General features: G+C 47.1%; 40 non-coding genes across 40 annotated transcripts; 28 read left to right on the forward strand and 12 right to left on the reverse strand.

Annotated features, from left to right (window-relative positions):
• Window positions 1-60: 60 nt before the first annotated feature.
• Window positions 61-134, reverse strand: TRNAN-GUU (transfer RNA asparagine (anticodon GUU)). The gene has a single exon. It is a non-coding gene; the product is annotated as a tRNA-Asn (tRNA).
• An 835-nt stretch (window positions 135-969) lies between these two features.
• TRNAA-AGC (transfer RNA alanine (anticodon AGC)) lies at window positions 970-1,042 on the forward strand. The gene has a single exon. It is a non-coding gene; the product is annotated as a tRNA-Ala (tRNA).
• A 106-nt stretch (window positions 1,043-1,148) lies between these two features.
• On the forward strand, window positions 1,149-1,234 carry TRNAY-GUA (transfer RNA tyrosine (anticodon GUA)). Its single transcript is given in 2 exon segments — window positions 1,149-1,185; window positions 1,199-1,234. It is a non-coding gene; the product is annotated as a tRNA-Tyr (tRNA).
• A 427-nt stretch (window positions 1,235-1,661) lies between these two features.
• Window positions 1,662-1,735, reverse strand: TRNAN-GUU (transfer RNA asparagine (anticodon GUU)). The gene has a single exon. It is a non-coding gene; the product is annotated as a tRNA-Asn (tRNA).
• An 835-nt stretch (window positions 1,736-2,570) lies between these two features.
• Window positions 2,571-2,643, forward strand: TRNAA-AGC (transfer RNA alanine (anticodon AGC)). Its single transcript has one exon. It is a non-coding gene; the product is annotated as a tRNA-Ala (tRNA).
• A 106-nt stretch (window positions 2,644-2,749) lies between these two features.
• On the forward strand, window positions 2,750-2,835 carry TRNAY-GUA (transfer RNA tyrosine (anticodon GUA)). Its single transcript is given in 2 exon segments — window positions 2,750-2,786; window positions 2,800-2,835. It is a non-coding gene; the product is annotated as a tRNA-Tyr (tRNA).
• A 427-nt stretch (window positions 2,836-3,262) lies between these two features.
• On the reverse strand, window positions 3,263-3,336 carry TRNAN-GUU (transfer RNA asparagine (anticodon GUU)). The gene has a single exon. It is a non-coding gene; the product is annotated as a tRNA-Asn (tRNA).
• Window positions 3,337-4,174: 838 nt separating this feature from the next.
• On the forward strand, window positions 4,175-4,247 carry TRNAA-AGC (transfer RNA alanine (anticodon AGC)). The gene has a single exon. It is a non-coding gene; the product is annotated as a tRNA-Ala (tRNA).
• A 106-nt stretch (window positions 4,248-4,353) lies between these two features.
• On the forward strand, window positions 4,354-4,439 carry TRNAY-GUA (transfer RNA tyrosine (anticodon GUA)). The gene is given in 2 exon segments: window positions 4,354-4,390; window positions 4,404-4,439. It is a non-coding gene; the product is annotated as a tRNA-Tyr (tRNA).
• A 427-nt stretch (window positions 4,440-4,866) lies between these two features.
• Window positions 4,867-4,940, reverse strand: TRNAN-GUU (transfer RNA asparagine (anticodon GUU)). Its single transcript has one exon. It is a non-coding gene; the product is annotated as a tRNA-Asn (tRNA).
• An 839-nt stretch (window positions 4,941-5,779) lies between these two features.
• TRNAA-AGC (transfer RNA alanine (anticodon AGC)) lies at window positions 5,780-5,852 on the forward strand. The gene has a single exon. It is a non-coding gene; the product is annotated as a tRNA-Ala (tRNA).
• A 106-nt stretch (window positions 5,853-5,958) lies between these two features.
• TRNAY-GUA (transfer RNA tyrosine (anticodon GUA)) lies at window positions 5,959-6,044 on the forward strand. The gene is given in 2 exon segments: window positions 5,959-5,995; window positions 6,009-6,044. It is a non-coding gene; the product is annotated as a tRNA-Tyr (tRNA).
• Window positions 6,045-6,471: 427 nt separating this feature from the next.
• On the reverse strand, window positions 6,472-6,545 carry TRNAN-GUU (transfer RNA asparagine (anticodon GUU)). The gene has a single exon. It is a non-coding gene; the product is annotated as a tRNA-Asn (tRNA).
• An 839-nt stretch (window positions 6,546-7,384) lies between these two features.
• TRNAA-AGC (transfer RNA alanine (anticodon AGC)) lies at window positions 7,385-7,457 on the forward strand. The gene has a single exon. It is a non-coding gene; the product is annotated as a tRNA-Ala (tRNA).
• A 106-nt stretch (window positions 7,458-7,563) lies between these two features.
• On the forward strand, window positions 7,564-7,649 carry TRNAY-GUA (transfer RNA tyrosine (anticodon GUA)). The gene is given in 2 exon segments: window positions 7,564-7,600; window positions 7,614-7,649. It is a non-coding gene; the product is annotated as a tRNA-Tyr (tRNA).
• A 427-nt stretch (window positions 7,650-8,076) lies between these two features.
• TRNAN-GUU (transfer RNA asparagine (anticodon GUU)) lies at window positions 8,077-8,150 on the reverse strand. Its single transcript has one exon. It is a non-coding gene; the product is annotated as a tRNA-Asn (tRNA).
• An 839-nt stretch (window positions 8,151-8,989) lies between these two features.
• TRNAA-AGC (transfer RNA alanine (anticodon AGC)) lies at window positions 8,990-9,062 on the forward strand. The gene has a single exon. It is a non-coding gene; the product is annotated as a tRNA-Ala (tRNA).
• A 106-nt stretch (window positions 9,063-9,168) lies between these two features.
• TRNAY-GUA (transfer RNA tyrosine (anticodon GUA)) lies at window positions 9,169-9,254 on the forward strand. Its single transcript is given in 2 exon segments — window positions 9,169-9,205; window positions 9,219-9,254. It is a non-coding gene; the product is annotated as a tRNA-Tyr (tRNA).
• A 427-nt stretch (window positions 9,255-9,681) lies between these two features.
• TRNAN-GUU (transfer RNA asparagine (anticodon GUU)) lies at window positions 9,682-9,755 on the reverse strand. Its single transcript has one exon. It is a non-coding gene; the product is annotated as a tRNA-Asn (tRNA).
• An 838-nt stretch (window positions 9,756-10,593) lies between these two features.
• Window positions 10,594-10,666, forward strand: TRNAA-AGC (transfer RNA alanine (anticodon AGC)). Its single transcript has one exon. It is a non-coding gene; the product is annotated as a tRNA-Ala (tRNA).
• Window positions 10,667-10,772: 106 nt separating this feature from the next.
• TRNAY-GUA (transfer RNA tyrosine (anticodon GUA)) lies at window positions 10,773-10,858 on the forward strand. Its single transcript is given in 2 exon segments — window positions 10,773-10,809; window positions 10,823-10,858. It is a non-coding gene; the product is annotated as a tRNA-Tyr (tRNA).
• A 1,336-nt stretch (window positions 10,859-12,194) lies between these two features.
• TRNAA-AGC (transfer RNA alanine (anticodon AGC)) lies at window positions 12,195-12,267 on the forward strand. Its single transcript has one exon. It is a non-coding gene; the product is annotated as a tRNA-Ala (tRNA).
• A 106-nt stretch (window positions 12,268-12,373) lies between these two features.
• Window positions 12,374-12,459, forward strand: TRNAY-GUA (transfer RNA tyrosine (anticodon GUA)). Its single transcript is given in 2 exon segments — window positions 12,374-12,410; window positions 12,424-12,459. It is a non-coding gene; the product is annotated as a tRNA-Tyr (tRNA).
• A 427-nt stretch (window positions 12,460-12,886) lies between these two features.
• TRNAN-GUU (transfer RNA asparagine (anticodon GUU)) lies at window positions 12,887-12,960 on the reverse strand. The gene has a single exon. It is a non-coding gene; the product is annotated as a tRNA-Asn (tRNA).
• Window positions 12,961-13,799: 839 nt separating this feature from the next.
• On the forward strand, window positions 13,800-13,872 carry TRNAA-AGC (transfer RNA alanine (anticodon AGC)). Its single transcript has one exon. It is a non-coding gene; the product is annotated as a tRNA-Ala (tRNA).
• Window positions 13,873-13,978: 106 nt separating this feature from the next.
• TRNAY-GUA (transfer RNA tyrosine (anticodon GUA)) lies at window positions 13,979-14,064 on the forward strand. Its single transcript is given in 2 exon segments — window positions 13,979-14,015; window positions 14,029-14,064. It is a non-coding gene; the product is annotated as a tRNA-Tyr (tRNA).
• Window positions 14,065-14,491: 427 nt separating this feature from the next.
• On the reverse strand, window positions 14,492-14,565 carry TRNAN-GUU (transfer RNA asparagine (anticodon GUU)). Its single transcript has one exon. It is a non-coding gene; the product is annotated as a tRNA-Asn (tRNA).
• Window positions 14,566-15,405: 840 nt separating this feature from the next.
• On the forward strand, window positions 15,406-15,478 carry TRNAA-AGC (transfer RNA alanine (anticodon AGC)). The gene has a single exon. It is a non-coding gene; the product is annotated as a tRNA-Ala (tRNA).
• Window positions 15,479-15,584: 106 nt separating this feature from the next.
• Window positions 15,585-15,670, forward strand: TRNAY-GUA (transfer RNA tyrosine (anticodon GUA)). The gene is given in 2 exon segments: window positions 15,585-15,621; window positions 15,635-15,670. It is a non-coding gene; the product is annotated as a tRNA-Tyr (tRNA).
• A 427-nt stretch (window positions 15,671-16,097) lies between these two features.
• Window positions 16,098-16,171, reverse strand: TRNAN-GUU (transfer RNA asparagine (anticodon GUU)). The gene has a single exon. It is a non-coding gene; the product is annotated as a tRNA-Asn (tRNA).
• An 839-nt stretch (window positions 16,172-17,010) lies between these two features.
• On the forward strand, window positions 17,011-17,083 carry TRNAA-AGC (transfer RNA alanine (anticodon AGC)). The gene has a single exon. It is a non-coding gene; the product is annotated as a tRNA-Ala (tRNA).
• Window positions 17,084-17,189: 106 nt separating this feature from the next.
• TRNAY-GUA (transfer RNA tyrosine (anticodon GUA)) lies at window positions 17,190-17,275 on the forward strand. The gene is given in 2 exon segments: window positions 17,190-17,226; window positions 17,240-17,275. It is a non-coding gene; the product is annotated as a tRNA-Tyr (tRNA).
• Window positions 17,276-17,702: 427 nt separating this feature from the next.
• Window positions 17,703-17,776, reverse strand: TRNAN-GUU (transfer RNA asparagine (anticodon GUU)). The gene has a single exon. It is a non-coding gene; the product is annotated as a tRNA-Asn (tRNA).
• Window positions 17,777-18,615: 839 nt separating this feature from the next.
• Window positions 18,616-18,688, forward strand: TRNAA-AGC (transfer RNA alanine (anticodon AGC)). The gene has a single exon. It is a non-coding gene; the product is annotated as a tRNA-Ala (tRNA).
• Window positions 18,689-18,794: 106 nt separating this feature from the next.
• Window positions 18,795-18,880, forward strand: TRNAY-GUA (transfer RNA tyrosine (anticodon GUA)). The gene is given in 2 exon segments: window positions 18,795-18,831; window positions 18,845-18,880. It is a non-coding gene; the product is annotated as a tRNA-Tyr (tRNA).
• A 427-nt stretch (window positions 18,881-19,307) lies between these two features.
• TRNAN-GUU (transfer RNA asparagine (anticodon GUU)) lies at window positions 19,308-19,381 on the reverse strand. Its single transcript has one exon. It is a non-coding gene; the product is annotated as a tRNA-Asn (tRNA).
• An 839-nt stretch (window positions 19,382-20,220) lies between these two features.
• TRNAA-AGC (transfer RNA alanine (anticodon AGC)) lies at window positions 20,221-20,293 on the forward strand. The gene has a single exon. It is a non-coding gene; the product is annotated as a tRNA-Ala (tRNA).
• A 106-nt stretch (window positions 20,294-20,399) lies between these two features.
• TRNAY-GUA (transfer RNA tyrosine (anticodon GUA)) lies at window positions 20,400-20,485 on the forward strand. Its single transcript is given in 2 exon segments — window positions 20,400-20,436; window positions 20,450-20,485. It is a non-coding gene; the product is annotated as a tRNA-Tyr (tRNA).
• A 1,337-nt stretch (window positions 20,486-21,822) lies between these two features.
• Window positions 21,823-21,895, forward strand: TRNAA-AGC (transfer RNA alanine (anticodon AGC)). Its single transcript has one exon. It is a non-coding gene; the product is annotated as a tRNA-Ala (tRNA).
• Window positions 21,896-22,001: 106 nt separating this feature from the next.
• Window positions 22,002-22,087, forward strand: TRNAY-GUA (transfer RNA tyrosine (anticodon GUA)). The gene is given in 2 exon segments: window positions 22,002-22,038; window positions 22,052-22,087. It is a non-coding gene; the product is annotated as a tRNA-Tyr (tRNA).
• The last annotated feature ends 722 nt before the right edge of the window (window positions 22,088-22,809 follow it).

Here is a 22,809-nt window from a genome sequence, read left to right on the forward strand (position 1 = left end):
ATGAAAGCCAACGTGGAATCTTCTTCCCCCGTAGCATGCTACTCAAGCAAAAGTGGCCCACGTCCCTGGGTGGGCTTGAACCACCAACCTTTCGGTTAACAGCCGAACGCGCTAACCGATTGCGCCACAGAGACGCAGATGTCTGGCCTTTCCACGGGAACTCCCAGCCAGGCCAGGCGCAGGTTCCTCAGGGGAACCTTTGAACATAATATGACAAAAAGAAATCAGCAAAAACAAAGAGACAATTGCCGGTGCTCAGTAGAGCTCAAGTTGCCGACAATAAGATCCTGCTGTCGGATTCCATCCCATAGACACCCTCCCTTCTAGTCACTTTTCAAAAGTCAGTCGATAAGTACAATTCTCCTCAAGGTAGCAGCATCCAGCAGCAGAGTGGCGCAGCGGAAGCGTGCTGGGCCCATAACCCAGAGGTCGATGGATCGAAACCATCCTCTGCTATGAGATCATTTTCATAGAAGTCGCCAAATCTCTTCTGTCAACACAAACGCGTTTCTGATCAAAAATATAAACCAAAGGCCCAAATCCCTGCTCATCACATGCTGATGGAAAAAGAAGAATTCCCCACGTCACAGCATTTCCTATAGCCCGGGTGTTTTTCAGCCCCACAGCCAAAAAGACCAATGGCTCTGCATGCGTATTTGCTGCGTCGCAACTTTCTTCTCCAAATTATTAAGGCTTTTTTCATGCCTTACCACTCAGTTCTGCACATATGTGCAAAGGGTTTGCTTGGAAGAGGTGTGCATGTATTCATAAGCCCCCCGTCACCCTATAAACTCCTCCGATGATCTTCTACTATGGCAAAATGGTATCCGCACTTAAAAAAAAAAAAAAAAAAAAAAGCGATCTACTTTTAGAAATCAGTTGCCATGTAACAATGCAACGTCACACCTGACTTTATGTGAAAGCCACCACAGGGTGTGGGAAGAAAGTAAAGGCAAGTCTACCATGCCAGGGGGATTAGCTCAAGTGGTAGAGCGCTCGCTTAGCATGCGAGAGGTAGCGGGATCGATGCCCGCATTCTCCAAAGCTGATTTTGTTTTTTTCACATGGTAGTCGAGAGTTTCTTTTTACCTCATGCTCAAGGCTCCAACAGCTAAAACTAGGAGGCTTTCAAGCATGAGCAAAACATGCCTTCGATAGCTCAGCTGGTAGAGCGGAGGACTGTAGCAGTAAATCAGCAATCCTTAGGTCGCTGGTTCAATTCCGGCTCGAAGGAATTTTTTGTGAATTCTATCGGATGGTTCATCCTCCTGGTCAACACAGCCCAGGTATGCTCCTTCTGTCCATCTACAACAGGTCTTTTAGAAAGGTTTCCTCCGTTGTACCCGAGGAGGTCAAAACAAAGGCAGAGAGCAACAGAGATTTACTTGTTGGGAGAGCAGCTCAGCTGAAAACCAACATGGAATCTTTTCCACCCATAACATGCGATGCCAGCAAAAGAGACCATGGTTCCTGGGAAAACACGGCTAAGCTCCTTCCCTCTATCGACAAAGAGCTCTTTTAGAAAGGTCTCTTCTGTAGTATCTAGGGAGTTCAAAAGGGAGGTAGCGAGCAAGCAACAGGGCTTTTTATTGGAAGAGCAGATGAAAGCCAACGTGGAATCTTCTTCCCCCGTAGCATGCTACTCAAGCAAAAGTGGCCCACGTCCCTGGGTGGGCTTGAACCACCAACCTTTCGGTTAACAGCCGAACGCGCTAACCGATTGCGCCACAGAGACGCAGATGTCTGGCCTTTCCACGGGAACTCCCAGCCAGGCCAGGCGCAGGTTCCTCAGGGGATCCTTTGAACATAATATGACAAAAAGAAATCAGCAAAAACAAAGAGACAATTGCCGGTGCTCAGTAGAGCTCAAGTTGCCGACAATAAGATCCTGCTGTCGGATTCCATCCCATAGACACCCTCCCTTCTAGTCACTTTTCAAAAGTCAGTCGATAAGTACAATTCTCCTCAAGGTAGCAGCATCCAGCAGCAGAGTGGCGCAGCGGAAGCGTGCTGGGCCCATAACCCAGAGGTCGATGGATCGAAACCATCCTCTGCTATGAGATCATTTTCATAGAAGTCGCCAAATCTCTTCTGTCAACACAAACGCGTTTCTGATCAAAAATATAAACCAAAGGCCCAAATCCCTGCTCATCACATGCTGATGGAAAAAGAAGAATTCCCCACGTCACAGCATTTCCTATAGCCCGGGTGTTTTTCAGCCCCACAGCCAAAAAGACCAATGGCTCTGCATGCGTATTTGCTGCGTCGCAACTTTCTTCTCCAAATTATTAAGGCTTTTTTCATGCCTTACCACTCAGTTCTGCACATATGTGCAAAGGGTTTGCTTGGAAGAGGTGTGCATGTATTCATAAGCCCCCCGTCACCCTATAAACTCCTCCGATGATCTTCTACTATGGCAAAATGGTATCCGCACTTAAAAAAAAAAAAAAAAAAAAAAGCGATCTACTTTTAGAAATCAGTTGCCATGTAACAATGCAACGTCACACCTGACTTTATGTGAAAGCCACCACAGGGTGTGGGAAGAAAGTAAAGGCAAGTCTACCATGCCAGGGGGATTAGCTCAAGTGGTAGAGCGCTCGCTTAGCATGCGAGAGGTAGCGGGATCGATGCCCGCATTCTCCAAAGCTGATTTTGTTTTTTTCACATGGTAGTCGAGAGTTTCTTTTTACCTCATGCTCAAGGCTCCAACAGCTAAAACTAGGAGGCTTTCAAGCATGAGCAAAACATGCCTTCGATAGCTCAGCTGGTAGAGCGGAGGACTGTAGCAGTAAATCAGCAATCCTTAGGTCGCTGGTTCAATTCCGGCTCGAAGGAATTTTTTGTGAATTCTATCGGATGGTTCATCCTCCTGGTCAACACAGCCCAGGTATGCTCCTTCTGTCCATCTACAACAGGTCTTTTAGAAAGGTTTCCTCCGTTGTACCCGAGGAGGTCAAAACAAAGGCAGAGAGCAACAGAGATTTACTTGTTGGGAGAGCAGCTCAGCTGAAAACCAACATGGAATCTTTTCCACCCATAACATGCGATGCCAGCAAAAGAGACCATGGTTCCTGGGAAAACACGGCTAAGCTCCTTCCCTCTATCGACAAAGAGCTCTTTTAGAAAGGTCTCTTCTGTAGTATCTAGGGAGTTCAAAAGGGAGGTAGCGAGCAAGCAACAGGGCTTTTTATTGGAAGAGCAGATGAAAGCCAACGTGGAATCTTCTTCCCCCGTAGCATGCTACTCAAGCAAAAGTGGCCCACGTCCCTGGGTGGGCTTGAACCACCAACCTTTCGGTTAACAGCCGAACGCGCTAACCGATTGCGCCACAGAGACGCAGATGTCTGGCCTTTCCACGGGAACTCCCAGCCAGGCCAGGCGCAGGTTCCTCAGGGGAACCTTTGAACATAATATGACAAAAAGAAATCAGCAAAAACAAAGAGACAATTGCCGGTGCTCAGTAGAGCTCAAGTTGCCGACAATAAGATCCTGCTGTCGGATTCCATCCCATAGACACCCTCCCTTCTAGTCACTTTTCAAAAGTCAGTCGATAAGTACAATTCTCCTCAAGGTAGCAGCATCCAGCAGCAGAGTGGCGCAGCGGAAGCGTGCTGGGCCCATAACCCAGAGGTCGATGGATCGAAACCATCCTCTGCTATGAGATCATTTTCATAGAAGTCGCCAAATCTCTTCTGTCAACACAAACGCGTTTCTGATCAAAAATATAAACCAAAGGCCCAAATCCCTGCTCATCACATGCTGATGGAAAAAGAAGAATTCCCCACGTCACAGCATTTCCTATAGCCCGGGTGTTTTTCAGCCCCACAGCCAAAAAGACCAATGGCTCTGCATGCGTATTTGCTGCGTCGCAACTTTCTTCTCCAAATTATTAAGGCTTTTTTCATGCCTTACCACTCAGTTCTGCACATATGTGCAAAGGGTTTGCTTGGAAGAGGTGTGCATGTATTCATAAGCCCCCCGTCACCCTATAAACTCCTCCGATGATCTTCTACTATGGCAAAATGGTATCCGCACTTAAAAAAAAAAAAAAAAAAAAAAAAAGCGATCTACTTTTAGAAATCAGTTGCCATGTAACAATGCAACGTCACACCTGACTTTATGTGAAAGCCACCACAGGGTGTGGGAAGAAAGTAAAGGCAAGTCTACCATGCCAGGGGGATTAGCTCAAGTGGTAGAGCGCTCGCTTAGCATGCGAGAGGTAGCGGGATCGATGCCCGCATTCTCCAAAGCTGATTTTGTTTTTTTCACATGGTAGTCGAGAGTTTCTTTTTACCTCATGCTCAAGGCTCCAACAGCTAAAACTAGGAGGCTTTCAAGCATGAGCAAAACATGCCTTCGATAGCTCAGCTGGTAGAGCGGAGGACTGTAGCAGTAAATCAGCAATCCTTAGGTCGCTGGTTCAATTCCGGCTCGAAGGAATTTTTTGTGAATTCTATCGGATGGTTCATCCTCCTGGTCAACACAGCCCAGGTATGCTCCTTCTGTCCATCTACAACAGGTCTTTTAGAAAGGTTTCCTCCGTTGTACCCGAGGAGGTCAAAACAAAGGCAGAGAGCAACAGAGATTTACTTGTTGGGAGAGCAGCTCAGCTGAAAACCAACATGGAATCTTTTCCACCCATAACATGCGATGCCAGCAAAAGAGACCATGGTTCCTGGGAAAACACGGCTAAGCTCCTTCCCTCTATCGACAAAGAGCTCTTTTAGAAAGGTCTCTTCTGTAGTATCTAGGGAGTTCAAAAGGGAGGTAGCGAGCAAGCAACAGGGCTTTTTATTGGAAGAGCAGATGAAAGCCAACGTGGAATCTTCTTCCCCCGTAGCATGCTACTCAAGCAAAAGTGGCCCACGTCCCTGGGTGGGCTTGAACCACCAACCTTTCGGTTAACAGCCGAACGCGCTAACCGATTGCGCCACAGAGACGCAGATGTCTGGCCTTTCCACGGGAACTCCCAGCCAGGCCAGGCGCAGGTTCCTCAGGGGAACCTTTGAACATAATATGACAAAAAGAAATCAGCAAAAACAAAGAGACAATTGCCGGTGCTCAGTAGAGCTCAAGTTGCCGACAATAAGATCCTGCTGTCGGATTCCATCCCATAGACACCCTCCCTTCTAGTCACTTTTCAAAAGTCAGTCGATAAGTACAATTCTCCTCAAGGTAGCAGCATCCAGCAGCAGAGTGGCGCAGCGGAAGCGTGCTGGGCCCATAACCCAGAGGTCGATGGATCGAAACCATCCTCTGCTATGAGATCATTTTCATAGAAGTCGCCAAATCTCTTCTGTCAACACAAACGCGTTTCTGATCAAAAATATAAACCAAAGGCCCAAATCCCTGCTCATCACATGCTGATGGAAAAAGAAGAATTCCCCACGTCACAGCATTTCCTATAGCCCGGGTGTTTTTCAGCCCCACAGCCAAAAAGACCAATGGCTCTGCATGCGTATTTGCTGCGTCGCAACTTTCTTCTCCAAATTATTAAGGCTTTTTTCATGCCTTACCACTCAGTTCTGCACATATGTGCAAAGGGTTTGCTTGGAAGAGGTGTGCATGTATTCATAAGCCCCCCATCACCCTATAAACTCCTCCGATGATCTTCTACTATGGCAAAATGGTATCCGCACTTAAAAAAAAAAAAAAAAAAAAAAAAAAGCGATCTACTTTTAGAAATCAGTTGCCATGTAACAATGCAACGTCACACCTGACTTTATGTGAAAGCCACCACAGGGTGTGGGAAGAAAGTAAAGGCAAGTCTACCATGCCAGGGGGATTAGCTCAAGTGGTAGAGCGCTCGCTTAGCATGCGAGAGGTAGCGGGATCGATGCCCGCATTCTCCAAAGCTGATTTTGTTTTTTTCACATGGTAGTCGAGAGTTTCTTTTTACCTCATGCTCAAGGCTCCAACAGCTAAAACTAGGAGGCTTTCAAGCATGAGCAAAACATGCCTTCGATAGCTCAGCTGGTAGAGCGGAGGACTGTAGCAGTAAATCAGCAATCCTTAGGTCGCTGGTTCAATTCCGGCTCGAAGGAATTTTTTGTGAATTCTATCGGATGGTTCATCCTCCTGGTCAACACAGCCCAGGTATGCTCCTTCTGTCCATCTACAACAGGTCTTTTAGAAAGGTTTCCTCCGTTGTACCCGAGGAGGTCAAAACAAAGGCAGAGAGCAACAGAGATTTACTTGTTGGGAGAGCAGCTCAGCTGAAAACCAACATGGAATCTTTTCCACCCATAACATGCGATGCCAGCAAAAGAGACCATGGTTCCTGGGAAAACACGGCTAAGCTCCTTCCCTCTATCGACAAAGAGCTCTTTTAGAAAGGTCTCTTCTGTAGTATCTAGGGAGTTCAAAAGGGAGGTAGCGAGCAAGCAACAGGGCTTTTTATTGGAAGAGCAGATGAAAGCCAACGTGGAATCTTCTTCCCCCGTAGCATGCTACTCAAGCAAAAGTGGCCCACGTCCCTGGGTGGGCTTGAACCACCAACCTTTCGGTTAACAGCCGAACGCGCTAACCGATTGCGCCACAGAGACGCAGATGTCTGGCCTTTCCACGGGAACTCCCAGCCAGGCCAGGCGCAGGTTCCTCAGGGGAACCTTTGAACATAATATGACAAAAAGAAATCAGCAAAAACAAAGAGACAATTGCCGGTGCTCAGTAGAGCTCAAGTTGCCGACAATAAGATCCTGCTGTCGGATTCCATCCCATAGACACCCTCCCTTCTAGTCACTTTTCAAAAGTCAGTCGATAAGTACAATTCTCCTCAAGGTAGCAGCATCCAGCAGCAGAGTGGCGCAGCGGAAGCGTGCTGGGCCCATAACCCAGAGGTCGATGGATCGAAACCATCCTCTGCTATGAGATCATTTTCATAGAAGTCGCCAAATCTCTTCTGTCAACACAAACGCGTTTCTGATCAAAAATATAAACCAAAGGCCCAAATCCCTGCTCATCACATGCTGATGGAAAAAGAAGAATTCCCCACGTCACAGCATTTCCTATAGCCCGGGTGTTTTTCAGCCCCACAGCCAAAAAGACCAATGGCTCTGCATGCGTATTTGCTGCGTCGCAACTTTCTTCTCCAAATTATTAAGGCTTTTTTCATGCCTTACCACTCAGTTCTGCACATATGTGCAAAGGGTTTGCTTGGAAGAGGTGTGCATGTATTCATAAGCCCCCCGTCACCCTATAAACTCCTCCGATGATCTTCTACTATGGCAAAATGGTATCCGCACTTAAAAAAAAAAAAAAAAAAAAAAAAAAGCGATCTACTTTTAGAAATCAGTTGCCATGTAACAATGCAACGTCACACCTGACTTTATGTGAAAGCCACCACAGGGTGTGGGAAGAAAGTAAAGGCAAGTCTACCATGCCAGGGGGATTAGCTCAAGTGGTAGAGCGCTCGCTTAGCATGCGAGAGGTAGCGGGATCGATGCCCGCATTCTCCAAAGCTGATTTTGTTTTTTTCACATGGTAGTCGAGAGTTTCTTTTTACCTCATGCTCAAGGCTCCAACAGCTAAAACTAGGAGGCTTTCAAGCATGAGCAAAACATGCCTTCGATAGCTCAGCTGGTAGAGCGGAGGACTGTAGCAGTAAATCAGCAATCCTTAGGTCGCTGGTTCAATTCCGGCTCGAAGGAATTTTTTGTGAATTCTATCGGATGGTTCATCCTCCTGGTCAACACAGCCCAGGTATGCTCCTTCTGTCCATCTACAACAGGTCTTTTAGAAAGGTTTCCTCCGTTGTACCCGAGGAGGTCAAAACAAAGGCAGAGAGCAACAGAGATTTACTTGTTGGGAGAGCAGCTCAGCTGAAAACCAACATGGAATCTTTTCCACCCATAACATGCGATGCCAGCAAAAGAGACCATGGTTCCTGGGAAAACACGGCTAAGCTCCTTCCCTCTATCGACAAAGAGCTCTTTTAGAAAGGTCTCTTCTGTAGTATCTAGGGAGTTCAAAAGGGAGGTAGCGAGCAAGCAACAGGGCTTTTTATTGGAAGAGCAGATGAAAGCCAACGTGGAATCTTCTTCCCCCGTAGCATGCTACTCAAGCAAAAGTGGCCCACGTCCCTGGGTGGGCTTGAACCACCAACCTTTCGGTTAACAGCCGAACGCGCTAACCGATTGCGCCACAGAGACGCAGATGTCTGGCCTTTCCACGGGAACTCCCAGCCAGGCCAGGCGCAGGTTCCTCAGGGGAACCTTTGAACATAATATGACAAAAAGAAATCAGCAAAAACAAAGAGACAATTGCCGGTGCTCAGTAGAGCTCAAGTTGCCGACAATAAGATCCTGCTGTCGGATTCCATCCCATAGACACCCTCCCTTCTAGTCACTTTTCAAAAGTCAGTCGATAAGTACAATTCTCCTCAAGGTAGCAGCATCCAGCAGCAGAGTGGCGCAGCGGAAGCGTGCTGGGCCCATAACCCAGAGGTCGATGGATCGAAACCATCCTCTGCTATGAGATCATTTTCATAGAAGTCGCCAAGTCTCTTCTGTCAACACAAACGCGTTTCTGATCAAAAATATAAACCAAAGGCCCAAATCCCTGCTCATCACATGCTGATGGAAAAAGAAGAATTCCCCACGTCACAGCATTTCCTATAGCCCGGGTGTTTTTCAGCCCCACAGCCAAAAAGACCAATGGCTCTGCATGCGTATTTGCTGCGTCGCAACTTTCTTCTCCAAATTATTAAGGCTTTTTTCATGCCTTACCACTCAGTTCTGCACATATGTGCAAAGGGTTTGCTTGGAAGAGGTGTGCATGTATTCATAAGCCCCCCGTCACCCTATAAACTCCTCCGATGATCTTCTACTATGGCAAAATGGTATCCGCACTTAAAAAAAAAAAAAAAAAAAAAAAAAAGCGATCTACTTTTAGAAATCAGTTGCCATGTAACAATGCAACGTCACACCTGACTTTATGTGAAAGCCACCACAGGGTGTGGGAAGAAAGTAAAGGCAAGTCTACCATGCCAGGGGGATTAGCTCAAGTGGTAGAGCGCTCGCTTAGCATGCGAGAGGTAGCGGGATCGATGCCCGCATTCTCCAAAGCTGATTTTGTTTTTTTCACATGGTAGTCGAGAGTTTCTTTTTACCTCATGCTCAAGGCTCCAACAGCTAAAACTAGGAGGCTTTCAAGCATGAGCAAAACATGCCTTCGATAGCTCAGCTGGTAGAGCGGAGGACTGTAGCAGTAAATCAGCAATCCTTAGGTCGCTGGTTCAATTCCGGCTCGAAGGAATTTTTTGTGAATTCTATCGGATGGTTCATCCTCCTGGTCAACACAGCCCAGGTATGCTCCTTCTGTCCATCTACAACAGGTCTTTTAGAAAGGTTTCCTCCGTTGTACCCGAGGAGGTCAAAACAAAGGCAGAGAGCAACAGAGATTTACTTGTTGGGAGAGCAGCTCAGCTGAAAACCAACATGGAATCTTTTCCACCCATAACATGCGATGCCAGCAAAAGAGACCATGGTTCCTGGGAAAACACGGCTAAGCTCCTTCCCTCTATCGACAAAGAGCTCTTTTAGAAAGGTCTCTTCTGTAGTATCTAGGGAGTTCAAAAGGGAGGTAGCGAGCAAGCAACAGGGCTTTTTATTGGAAGAGCAGATGAAAGCCAACGTGGAATCTTCTTCCCCCGTAGCATGCTACTCAAGCAAAAGTGGCCCACGTCCCTGGGTGGGCTTGAACCACCAACCTTTCGGTTAACAGCCGAACGCGCTAACCGATTGCGCCACAGAGACGCAGATGTCTGGCCTTTCCACGGGAACTCCCAGCCAGGCCAGGCGCAGGTTCCTCAGGGGAACCTTTGAACATAATATGACAAAAAGAAATCAGCAAAAACAAAGAGACAATTGCCGGTGCTCAGTAGAGCTCAAGTTGCCGACAATAAGATCCTGCTGTCGGATTCCATCCCATAGACACCCTCCCTTCTAGTCACTTTTCAAAAGTCAGTCGATAAGTACAATTCTCCTCAAGGTAGCAGCATCCAGCAGCAGAGTGGCGCAGCGGAAGCGTGCTGGGCCCATAACCCAGAGGTCGATGGATCGAAACCATCCTCTGCTATGAGATCATTTTCATAGAAGTCGCCAAGTCTCTTCTGTCAACACAAACGCGTTTCTGATCAAAAATATAAACCAAAGGCCCAAATCCCTGCTCATCACATGCTGATGGAAAAAGAAGAATTCCCCACGTCACAGCATTTCCTATAGCCCGGGTGTTTTTCAGCCCCACAGCCAAAAAGACCAATGGCTCTGCATGCGTATTTGCTGCGTCGCAACTTTCTTCTCCAAATTATTAAGGCTTTTTTCATGCCTTACCACTCAGTTCTGCACATATGTGCAAAGGGTTTGCTTGGAAGAGGTGTGCATGTATTCATAAGCCCCCCGTCACCCTATAAACTCCTCCGATGATCTTCTACTATGGCAAAATGGTATCCGCACTTAAAAAAAAAAAAAAAAAAAAAAAAAGCGATCTACTTTTAGAAATCAGTTGCCATGTAACAATGCAACGTCACACCTGACTTTATGTGAAAGCCACCACAGGGTGTGGGAAGAAAGTAAAGGCAAGTCTACCATGCCAGGGGGATTAGCTCAAGTGGTAGAGCGCTCGCTTAGCATGCGAGAGGTAGCGGGATCGATGCCCGCATTCTCCAAAGCTGATTTTGTTTTTTTCACATGGTAGTCGAGAGTTTCTTTTTACCTCATGCTCAAGGCTCCAACAGCTAAAACTAGGAGGCTTTCAAGCATGAGCAAAACATGCCTTCGATAGCTCAGCTGGTAGAGCGGAGGACTGTAGCAGTAAATCAGCAATCCTTAGGTCGCTGGTTCAATTCCGGCTCGAAGGAATTTTTTGTGAATTCTATCGGATGGTTCATCCTCCTGGTCAACACAGCCCAGGTATGCTCCTTCTGTCCATCTACAACAGGTCTTTTAGAAAGGTTTCCTCCGTTGTACCCGAGGAGGTCAAAACAAAGGCAGAGAGCAACAGAGATTTACTTGTTGGGAGAGCAGCTCAGCTGAAAACCAACATGGAATCTTTTCCACCCATAACATGCGATGCCAGCAAAAGAGACCATGGTTCCTGGGAAAACACGGCTAAGCTCCTTCCCTCTATCGACAAAGAGCTCTTTTAGAAAGGTCTCTTCTGTAGTATCTAGGGAGTTCAAAAGGGAGGTAGCGAGCAAGCAACAGGGCTTTTTATTGGAAGAGCAGATGAAAGCCAATGTGGAATCTTCTTCCCCCGTAGCATGCTACTCAAGCAAAAGTGGCCCACGTCCCTGGGTGGGCTTGAACCACCAACCTTTCGGTTAACAGCCGCGCTAACCGATTGCGCCACAGAGACGCAGATGTCTGGCCTTTCCACGGGAACTCCCAGCCAGGCCAGGCGCAGGTTCCTCAGGGGAACCTTTGAACATAATATGACAAAAAGAAATCAGCAAAAACAAAGAGACAATTGCCGGTGCTCAGTAGAGCTCAAGTTGCCGACAATAAGATCCTGCTGTCGGATTCCATCCCATAGACACCCTCCCTTCTAGTCACTTTTCAAAAGTCAGTCGATAAGTACAATTCTCCTCAAGGTAGCAGCATCCAGCAGCAGAGTGGCGCAGCGGAAGCGTGCTGGGCCCATAACCCAGAGGTCGATGGATCGAAACCATCCTCTGCTATGAGATCATTTTCATAGAAGTCGCCAAGTCTCTTCTGTCAACACAAACGCGTTTCTGATCAAAAATATAAACCAAAGGCCCAAATCCCTGCTCATCACATGCTGATGGAAAAAGAAGAATTCCCCACGTCACAGCATTTCCTATAGCCCGGGTGTTTTTCAGCCCCACAGCCAAAAAGACCAATGGCTCTGCATGCGTATTTGCTGCGTCGCAACTTTCTTCTCCAAATTATTAAGGCTTTTTTCATGCCTTACCACTCAGTTCTGCACATATGTGCAAAGGGTTTGCTTGGAAGAGGTGTGCATGTATTCATAAGCCCCCCGTCACCCTATAAACTCCTCCGATGATCTTCTACTATGGCAAAATGGTATCCGCACTTAAAAAAAAAAAAAAAAAAAAAAAAAAGCGATCTACTTTTAGAAATCAGTTGCCATGTAACAATGCAACGTCACACCTGACTTTATGTGAAAGCCACCACAGGGTGTGGGAAGAAAGTAAAGGCAAGTCTACCATGCCAGGGGGATTAGCTCAAGTGGTAGAGCGCTCGCTTAGCATGCGAGAGGTAGCGGGATCGATGCCCGCATTCTCCAAAGCTGATTTTGTTTTTTTCACATGGTAGTCGAGAGTTTCTTTTTACCTCATGCTCAAGGCTCCAACAGCTAAAACTAGGAGGCTTTCAAGCATGAGCAAAACATGCCTTCGATAGCTCAGCTGGTAGAGCGGAGGACTGTAGCAGTAAATCAGCAATCCTTAGGTCGCTGGTTCAATTCCGGCTCGAAGGAATTTTTTGTGAATTCTATCGGATGGTTCATCCTCCTGGTCAACACAGCCCAGGTATGCTCCTTCTGTCCATCTACAACAGGTCTTTTAGAAAGGTTTCCTCCGTTATACCCGAGGAGGTCAAAACAAAGGCAGAGAGCAACAGAGATTTACTTGTTGGGAGAGCAGCTCAGCTGAAAACCAACATGGAATCTTTTCCACCCATAACATGCGATGCCAGCAAAAGAGACCATGGTTCCTGGGAAAACACGGCTAAGCTCCTTCCCTCTATCGACAAAGAGCTCTTTTAGAAAGGTCTCTTCTGTAGTATCTAGGGAGTTCAAAAGGGAGGTAGCGAGCAAGCAACAGGGCTTTTTATTGGAAGAGCAGATGAAAGCCAACGTGGAATCTTCTTCCCCCGTAGCATGCTACTCAAGCAAAAGTGGCCCACGTCCCTGGGTGGGCTTGAACCACCAACCTTTCGGTTAACAGCCGAACGCGCTAACCGATTGCGCCACAGAGACGCAGATGTCTGGCCTTTCCACGGGAACTCCCAGCCAGGCCAGGCGCAGGTTCCTCAGGGGAACCTTTGAACATAATATGACAAAAAGAAATCAGCAAAAACAAAGAGACAATTGCCGGTGCTCAGTAGAGCTCAAGTTGCCGACAATAAGATCCTGCTGTCGGATTCCATCCCATAGACACCCTCCCTTCTAGTCACTTTTCAAAAGTCAGTCGATAAGTACAATTCTCCTCAAGGTAGCAGCATCCAGCAGCAGAGTGGCGCAGCGGAAGCGTGCTGGGCCCATAACCCAGAGGTCGATGGATCGAAACCATCCTCTGCTATGAGATCATTTTCATAGAAGTCGCCAAGTCTCTTCTGTCAACACAAACGCGTTTCTGATCAAAAATATAAACCAAAGGCCCAAATCCCTGCTCATCACATGCTGATGGAAAAAGAAGAATTCCCCACGTCACAGCATTTCCTATAGCCCGGGTGTTTTTCAGCCCCACAGCCAAAAAGACCAATGGCTCTGCATGCGTATTTGCTGCGTCGCAACTTTCTTCTCCAAATTATTAAGGCTTTTTTCATGCCTTACCACTCAGTTCTGCACATATGTGCAAAGGGTTTGCTTGGAAGAGGTGTGCATGTATTCATAAGCCCCCCGTCACCCTATAAACTCCTCCGATGATCTTCTACTATGGCAAAATGGTATCCGCACTTAAAAAAAAAAAAAAAAAAAAAAAAAAGCGATCTACTTTTAGAAATCAGTTGCCATGTAACAATGCAACGTCACACCTGACTTTATGTGAAAGCCACCACAGGGTGTGGGAAGAAAGTAAAGGCAAGTCTACCATGCCAGGGGGATTAGCTCAAGTGGTAGAGCGCTCGCTTAGCATGCGAGAGGTAGCGGGATCGATGCCCGCATTCTCCAAAGCTGATTTTGTTTTTTTCACATGGTAGTCGAGAGTTTCTTTTTACCTCATGCTCAAGGCTCCAACAGCTAAAACTAGGAGGCTTTCAAGCATGAGCAAAACATGCCTTCGATAGCTCAGCTGGTAGAGCGGAGGACTGTAGCAGTAAATCAGCAATCCTTAGGTCGCTGGTTCAATTCCGGCTCGAAGGAATTTTTTGTGAATTCTATCGGATGGTTCATCCTCCTGGTCAACACAGCCCAGGTATGCTCCTTCTGTCCATCTACAACAGGTCTTTTAGAAAGGTTTCCTCCGTTGTACCCGAGGAGGTCAAAACAAAGGCAGAGAGCAACAGAGATTTACTTGTTGGGAGAGCAGCTCAGCTGAAAACCAACATGGAATCTTTTCCACCCATAACATGCGATGCCAGCAAAAGAGACCATGGTTCCTGGGAAAACACGGCTAAGCTCCTTCCCTCTATCGACAAAGAGCTCTTTTAGAAAGGTCTCTTCTGTAGTATCTAGGGAGTTCAAAAGGGAGGTAGCGAGCAAGCAACAGGGCTTTTTATTGGAAGAGCAGATGAAAGCCAACGTGGAATCTTCTTCCCCCGTAGCATGCTACTCAAGCAAAAGTGGCCCACGTCCCTGGGTGGGCTTGAACCACCAACCTTTCGGTTAACAGCCGAACGCGCTAACCGATTGCGCCACAGAGACGCAGATGTCTGGCCTTTCCACGGGAACTCCCAGCCAGGCCAGGCGCAGGTTCCTCAGGGGAACCTTTGAACATAATATGACAAAAAGAAATCAGCAAAAACAAAGAGACAATTGCCGGTGCTCAGTAGAGCTCAAGTTGCCGACAATAAGATCCTGCTGTCGGATTCCATCCCATAGACACCCTCCCTTCTAGTCACTTTTCAAAAGTCAGTCGATAAGTACAATTCTCCTCAAGGTAGCAGCATCCAGCAGCAGAGTGGCGCAGCGGAAGCGTGCTGGGCCCATAACCCAGAGGTCGATGGATCGAAACCATCCTCTGCTATGAGATCATTTTCATAGAAGTCGCCAAGTCTCTTCTGTCAACACAAACGCGTTTCTGATCAAAAATATAAACCAAAGGCCCAAATCCCTGCTCATCACATGCTGATGGAAAAAGAAGAATTCCCCACGTCACAGCATTTCCTATAGCCCGGGTGTTTTTCAGCCCCACAGCCAAAAAGACCAATGGCTCTGCATGCGTATTTGCTGCGTCGCAACTTTCTTCTCCAAATTATTAAGGCTTTTTTCATGCCTTACCACTCAGTTCTGCACATATGTGCAAAGGGTTTGCTTGGAAGAGGTGTGCATGTATTCATAAGCCCCCCGTCACCCTATAAACTCCTCCGATGATCTTCTACTATGGCAAAATGGTATCCGCACTTAAAAAAAAAAAAAAAAAAAAAAAAAAAGCGATCTACTTTTAGAAATCAGTTGCCATGTAACAATGCAACGTCACACCTGACTTTATGTGAAAGCCACCACAGGGTGTGGGAAGAAAGTAAAGGCAAGTCTACCATGCCAGGGGGATTAGCTCAAGTGGTAGAGCGCTCGCTTAGCATGCGAGAGGTAGCGGGATCGATGCCCGCATTCTCCAAAGCTGATTTTGTTTTTTTCACATGGTAGTCGAGAGTTTCTTTTTACCTCATGCTCAAGGCTCCAACAGCTAAAACTAGGAGGCTTTCAAGCATGAGCAAAACATGCCTTCGATAGCTCAGCTGGTAGAGCGGAGGACTGTAGCAGTAAATCAGCAATCCTTAGGTCGCTGGTTCAATTCCGGCTCGAAGGAATTTTTTGTGAATTCTATCGGATGGTTCATCCTCCTGGTCAACACAGCCCAGGTATGCTCCTTCTGTCCATCTACAACAGGTCTTTTAGAAAGGTTTCCTCCGTTGTACCCGAGGAGGTCAAAACAAAGGCAGAGAGCAACAGAGATTTACTTGTTGGGAGAGCAGCTCAGCTGAAAACCAACATGGAATCTTTTCCACCCATAACATGCGATGCCAGCAAAAGAGACCATGGTTCCTGGGAAAACACGGCTAAGCTCCTTCCCTCTATCGACAAAGAGCTCTTTTAGAAAGGTCTCTTCTGTAGTATCTAGGGAGTTCAAAAGGGAGGTAGCGAGCAAGCAACAGGGCTTTTTATTGGAAGAGCAGATGAAAGCCAACGTGGAATCTTCTTCCCCCGTAGCATGCTACTCAAGCAAAAGTGGCCCACGTCCCTGGGTGGGCTTGAACCACCAACCTTTCGGTTAACAGCCGAACGCGCTAACCGATTGCGCCACAGAGACGCAGATGTCTGGCCTTTCCACGGGAACTCCCAGCCAGGCCAGGCGCAGGTTCCTCAGGGGAACCTTTGAACATAATATGACAAAAAGAAATCAGCAAAAACAAAGAGACAATTGCCGGTGCTCAGTAGAGCTCAAGTTGCCGACAATAAGATCCTGCTGTCGGATTCCATCCCATAGACACCCTCCCTTCTAGTCACTTTTCAAAAGTCAGTCGATAAGTACAATTCTCCTCAAGGTAGCAGCATCCAGCAGCAGAGTGGCGCAGCGGAAGCGTGCTGGGCCCATAACCCAGAGGTCGATGGATCGAAACCATCCTCTGCTATGAGATCATTTTCATAGAAGTCGCCAAGTCTCTTCTGTCAACACAAACGCGTTTCTGATCAAAAATATAAACCAAAGGCCCAAATCCCTGCTCATCACATGCTGATGGAAAAAGAAGAATTCCCCACGTCACAGCATTTCCTATAGCCCGGGTGTTTTTCAGCCCCACAGCCAAAAAGACCAATGGCTCTGCATGCGTATTTGCTGCGTCGCAACTTTCTTCTCCAAATTATTAAGGCTTTTTTCATGCCTTACCACTCAGTTCTGCACATATGTGCAAAGGGTTTGCTTGGAAGAGGTGTGCATGTATTCATAAGCCCCCCGTCACCCTATAAACTCCTCCGATGATCTTCTACTATGGCAAAATGGTATCCGCACTTAAAAAAAAAAAAAAAAAAAAAAAAAAGCGATCTACTTTTAGAAATCAGTTGCCATGTAACAATGCAACGTCACACCTGACTTTATGTGAAAGCCACCACAGGGTGTGGGAAGAAAGTAAAGGCAAGTCTACCATGCCAGGGGGATTAGCTCAAGTGGTAGAGCGCTCGCTTAGCATGCGAGAGGTAGCGGGATCGATGCCCGCATTCTCCAAAGCTGATTTTGTTTTTTTCACATGGTAGTCGAGAGTTTCTTTTTACCTCATGCTCAAGGCTCCAACAGCTAAAACTAGGAGGCTTTCAAGCATGAGCAAAACATGCCTTCGATAGCTCAGCTGGTAGAGCGGAGGACTGTAGCAGTAAATCAGCAATCCTTAGGTCGCTGGTTCAATTCCGGCTCGAAGGAATTTTTTGTGAATTCTATCGGATGGTTCATCCTCCTGGTCAACACAGCCCAGGTATGCTCCTTCTGTCCATCTACAACAGGTCTTTTAGAAAGGTTTCCTCCGTTGTACCCGAGGAGGTCAAAACAAAGGCAGAGAGCAACAGAGATTTACTTGTTGGGAGAGCAGCTCAGCTGAAAACCAACATGGAATCTTTTCCACCCATAACATGCGATGCCAGCAAAAGAGACCATGGTTCCTGGGAAAACACGGCTAAGCTCCTTCCCTCTATCGACAAAGAGCTCTTTTAGAAAGGTCTCTTCTGTAGTATCTAGGGAGTTCAAAAGGGAGGTAGCGAGCAAGCAACAGGGCTTTTTATTGGAAGAGCAGATGAAAGCCAACGTGGAATCTTCTTCCCCCGTAGCATGCTACTCAAGCAAAAGTGGCCCACGTCCCTGGGTGGGCTTGAACCACCAACCTTTCGGTTAACAGCCGAACGCGCTAACCGATTGCGCCACAGAGACGCAGATGTCTGGCCTTTCCACGGGAACTCCCAGCCAGGCCAGGCGCAGGTTCCTCAGGGGAACCTTTGAACATAATATGACAAAAAGAAATCAGCAAAAACAAAGAGACAATTGCCGGTGCTCAGTAGAGCTCAAGTTGCCGACAATAAGATCCTGCTGTCGGATTCCATCCCATAGACACCCTCCCTTCTAGTCACTTTTCAAAAGTCAGTCGATAAGTACAATTCTCCTCAAGGTAGCAGCATCCAGCAGCAGAGTGGCGCAGCGGAAGCGTGCTGGGCCCATAACCCAGAGGTCGATGGATCGAAACCATCCTCTGCTATGAGATCATTTTCATAGAAGTCGCCAAGTCTCTTCTGTCAACACAAACGCGTTTCTGATCAAAAATATAAACCAAAGGCCCAAATCCCTGCTCATCACATGCTGATGGAAAAAGAAGAATTCCCCACGTCACAGCATTTCCTATAGCCCGGGTGTTTTTCAGCCCCACAGCCAAAAAGACCAATGGCTCTGCATGCGTATTTGCTGCGTCGCAACTTTCTTCTCCAAATTATTAAGGCTTTTTTCATGCCTTACCACTCAGTTCTGCACATATGTGCAAAGGGTTTGCTTGGAAGAGGTGTGCATGTATTCATAAGCCCCCCGTCACCCTATAAACTCCTCCGATGATCTTCTACTATGGCAAAATGGTATCCGCACTTAAAAAAAAAAAAAAAAAAAAAAAAAAGCGATCTACTTTTAGAAATCAGTTGCCATGTAACAATGCAACGTCACACCTGACTTTATGTGAAAGCCACCACAGGGTGTGGGAAGAAAGTAAAGGCAAGTCTACCATGCCAGGGGGATTAGCTCAAGTGGTAGAGCGCTCGCTTAGCATGCGAGAGGTAGCGGGATCGATGCCCGCATTCTCCAAAGCTGATTTTGTTTTTTTCACATGGTAGTCGAGAGTTTCTTTTTACCTCATGCTCAAGGCTCCAACAGCTAAAACTAGGAGGCTTTCAAGCATGAGCAAAACATGCCTTCGATAGCTCAGCTGGTAGAGCGGAGGACTGTAGCAGTAAATCAGCAATCCTTAGGTCGCTGGTTCAATTCCGGCTCGAAGGAATTTTTTGTGAATTCTATCGGATGGTTCATCCTCCTGGTCAACACAGCCCAGGTATGCTCCTTCTGTCCATCTACAACAGGTCTTTTAGAAAGGTTTCCTCCGTTGTACCCGAGGAGGTCAAAACAAAGGCAGAGAGCAACAGAGATTTACTTGTTGGGAGAGCAGCTCAGCTGAAAACCAACATGGAATCTTTTCCACCCATAACATGCGATGCCAGCAAAAGAGACCATGGTTCCTGGGAAAACACGGCTAAGCTCCTTCCCTCTATCGACAAAGAGCTCTTTTAGAAAGGTCTCTTCTGTAGTATCTAGGGAGTTCAAAAGGGAGGTAGCGAGCAAGCAACAGGGCTTTTTATTGGAAGAGCAGATGAAAGCCAACGTGGAATCTTCTTCCCCCGTAGCATGCTACTCAAGCAAAAGTGGCCCACGTCCCTGGGTGGGCTTGAACCACCAACCTTTCGGTTAACAGCCGAACGCGCTAACCGATTGCGCCACAGAGACGCAGATGTCTGGCCTTTCCACGGGAACTCCCAGCCAGGCCAGGCGCAGGTTCCTCAGGGGAACCTTTGAACATAATATGACAAAAAGAAATCAGCAAAAACAAAGAGACAATTGCCGGTGCTCAGTAGAGCTCAAGTTGCCGACAATAAGATCCTGCTGTCGGATTCCATCCCATAGACACCCTCCCTTCTAGTCACTTTTCAAAAGTCAGTCGATAAGTACAATTCTCCTCAAGGTAGCAGCATCCAGCAGCAGAGTGGCGCAGCGGAAGCGTGCTGGGCCCATAACCCAGAGGTCGATGGATCGAAACCATCCTCTGCTATGAGATCATTTTCATAGAAGTCGCCAAGTCTCTTCTGTCAACACAAACGCGTTTCTGATCAAAAATATAAACCAAAGGCCCAAATCCCTGCTCATCACATGCTGATGGAAAAAGAAGAATTCCCCACGTCACAGCATTTCCTATAGCCCGGGTGTTTTTCAGCCCCACAGCCAAAAAGACCAATGGCTCTGCATGCGTATTTGCTGCGTCGCAACTTTCTTCTCCAAATTATTAAGGCTTTTTTCATGCCTTACCACTCAGTTCTGCACATATGTGCAAAGGGTTTGCTTGGAAGAGGTGTGCATGTATTCATAAGCCCCCCGTCACCCTATAAACTCCTCCGATGATCTTCTACTATGGCAAAATGGTATCCGCACTTAAAAAAAAAAAAAAAAAAAAAAAAAAGCGATCTACTTTTAGAAATCAGTTGCCATGTAACAATGCAACGTCACACCTGACTTTATGTGAAAGCCACCACAGGGTGTGGGAAGAAAGTAAAGGCAAGTCTACCATGCCAGGGGGATTAGCTCAAGTGGTAGAGCGCTCGCTTAGCATGCGAGAGGTAGCGGGATCGATGCCCGCATTCTCCAAAGCTGATTTTGTTTTTTTCACATGGTAGTCGAGAGTTTCTTTTTACCTCATGCTCAAGGCTCCAACAGCTAAAACTAGGAGGCTTTCAAGCATGAGCAAAACGTGCCTTCGATAGCTCAGCTGGTAGAGCGGAGGACTGTAGCAGTAAATCAGCAATCCTTAGGTCGCTGGTTCAATTCCGGCTCGAAGGAATTTTTTGTGAATTCTATCGGATGGTTCATCCTCCTGGTCAACACAGCCCAGGTATGCTCCTTCAGTCCATCTAAAACAGGTCTTTTAGAAAGGTTTCCTCCGTTGTACCCGAGGAGGTCAAAACAAAGGCAGAGAGCAACAGAGATTTACTTGTTGGGAGAGCAGCTCAGCTGAAAACCAACATGGAATCTTTTCCACCCATAACATGCGATGCCAGCAAAAGAGACCATGGTTCCTGGGAAAGCACGGCTAAGCTCCTTCCCTCTATCGACAAAGAGCTCTTTTAGAAAGGTCTCTTCTGTAGTATCTAGGGAGTTCAAAAGGTAGATAGCGAGCAAGCAACAGGGCTTTTTATTGGAAGAGCAGATGAAAGCCAACGTGGAATCTTCTTCCCCCGTAGCATGCTACTCAAGCAAAAGTGGCCCATGTCCCTGGGTGGGCTTGAACCACCAACCTTTCGGTTAACAGCCGAACGCGCTAACCGATTGCACCACAGAGACGCAGATGTCTGGCCTTTCCACGGGAACTCCCAGCCCGGCCAGGCGCAGGTTCCTCAGGGGAACCTTTGAACATAATATGACAAAAAGAAATCAGCAAAAACAAAGAGACAATTGCCTGTGCTCAGTAGAGCTCAAGTTGCCGACAATAAGATCCTGCTGTCGGATTCCATCCCATAGACACCCTCCCTTCTAGTCACTTTTCAAAAGTCAGTCGATAAGTACAATTCTCCTCAAGGTAGCAGCATCCAGCAGCAGAGTGGCGCAGCGGAAGCGTGCTGGGCCCATAACCCAGAGGTCGATGGATCGAAACCATCCTCTGCTATGAGATCATTTTCATAGAAGTCGCCAAATCTCTTCTGTCAACACAAACGCGTTTCTGATCAAAAATATAAACCAAAGGCCCAAATCCCTGCTCATCACATGCTGATGGAAAAAGAAGAATTCCCCACGTCACAGCATTTCCTATAGCCCGGGTGTTTTTCAGCCCCACAGCCAAAAAGACCAATGGCTCTGCATGCGTATTTGCTGCGTCGCAACTTTCTTCTCCAAATTATTAAGGCTTTTTTCATGCCTTACCACTCAGTTCTGCACATATGTGCAAAGGGTTTGCTTGGAAGAGGTGTGCATGTATTCATAAGCCCCCCGTCACCCTATAAACTCCTCCGATGATCTTCTACTATGGCAAAATGGTATCCGCACTTAAAAAAAAAAAAAAAAAAAAAAAGCGATCTACTTTTAGAAATCAGTTGCCATGTAACAATGCAACGTCACACCTGACTTTATGTGAAAGCCACCACAGGGTGTGGGAAGAAAGTAAAGGCAAGTCTACCATGCCAGGGGGATTAGCTCAAGTGGTAGAGCGCTCGCTTAGCATGCGAGAGGTAGCGGGATCGATGCCCGCATTCTCCAAAGCTGATTTTGTTTTTTTCACATGGTAGTCGAGAGTTTCTTTTTACCTCATGCTCAAGGCTCCAACAGCTAAAACTAGGAGGCTTTCAAGCATGAGCAAAACGTGCCTTCGATAGCTCAGCTGGTAGAGCGGAGGACTGTAGCAGTAAATCAGCAATCCTTAGGTCGCTGGTTCAATTCCGGCTCGAAGGAATTTTTTGTGAATTCTATCGGATGGTTCATCCTCCTGGTCAACACAGCCCAGGTATGCTCCTTCAGTCCATCTAAAACAGGTCTTTTAGAAAGGTTTCCTCCGTTGTACCCGAGGAGGTCAAAACAAAGGCAGAGAGCAACAGAGATTTACTTGTTGGGAGAGCAGCTCAGCTGAAAACCAACATGGAATCTTTTCCACCCATAACATGCGATGCCAGCAAAAGAGACCATGGTTCCTGGGAAAGCACGGCTAAGCTCCTTCCCTCTATCGACAAAGAGCTCTTTTAGAAAGGTCTCTTCTGTAGTATCTAGGGAGTTCAAAAGGTAGATAGCGAGCAAGCAACAGGGCTTTTTATTGGAAGAGCAGATGAAAGCCAACGTGGAATCTTCTTCCCCCGTAGCATGCTACTCAAGCAAAAGTGGCCCATGTCCCTGGGTGGGCTTGAACCACCAACCTTTCGGTTAACAGCCGAACGCGCTAACCGATTGCACCACAGAGACGCAGATGTCTGGCCTTTCCACGGGAACTCCCAGCCCGGCCAGGCGCAGGTTCCTCAGGGGAACCTTTGAACATAATATGACAAAAAGAAATCAGCAAAAACAAAGAGACAATTGCCTGTGCTCAGTAGAGCTCAAGTTGCCGACAATAAGATCCTGCTGTCGGATTCCATCCCATAGACACCCTCCCTTCTAGTCACTTTTCAAAAGTCAGTCGATAAGTA

This window comes from Anomaloglossus baeobatrachus, unplaced genomic scaffold, assembly GCF_048569485.1.
Source record: "Anomaloglossus baeobatrachus isolate aAnoBae1 unplaced genomic scaffold, aAnoBae1.hap1 Scaffold_384, whole genome shotgun sequence".
In the NCBI taxonomy this organism is placed as follows: domain Eukaryota; kingdom Metazoa; phylum Chordata; class Amphibia; order Anura; family Aromobatidae; genus Anomaloglossus; species Anomaloglossus baeobatrachus.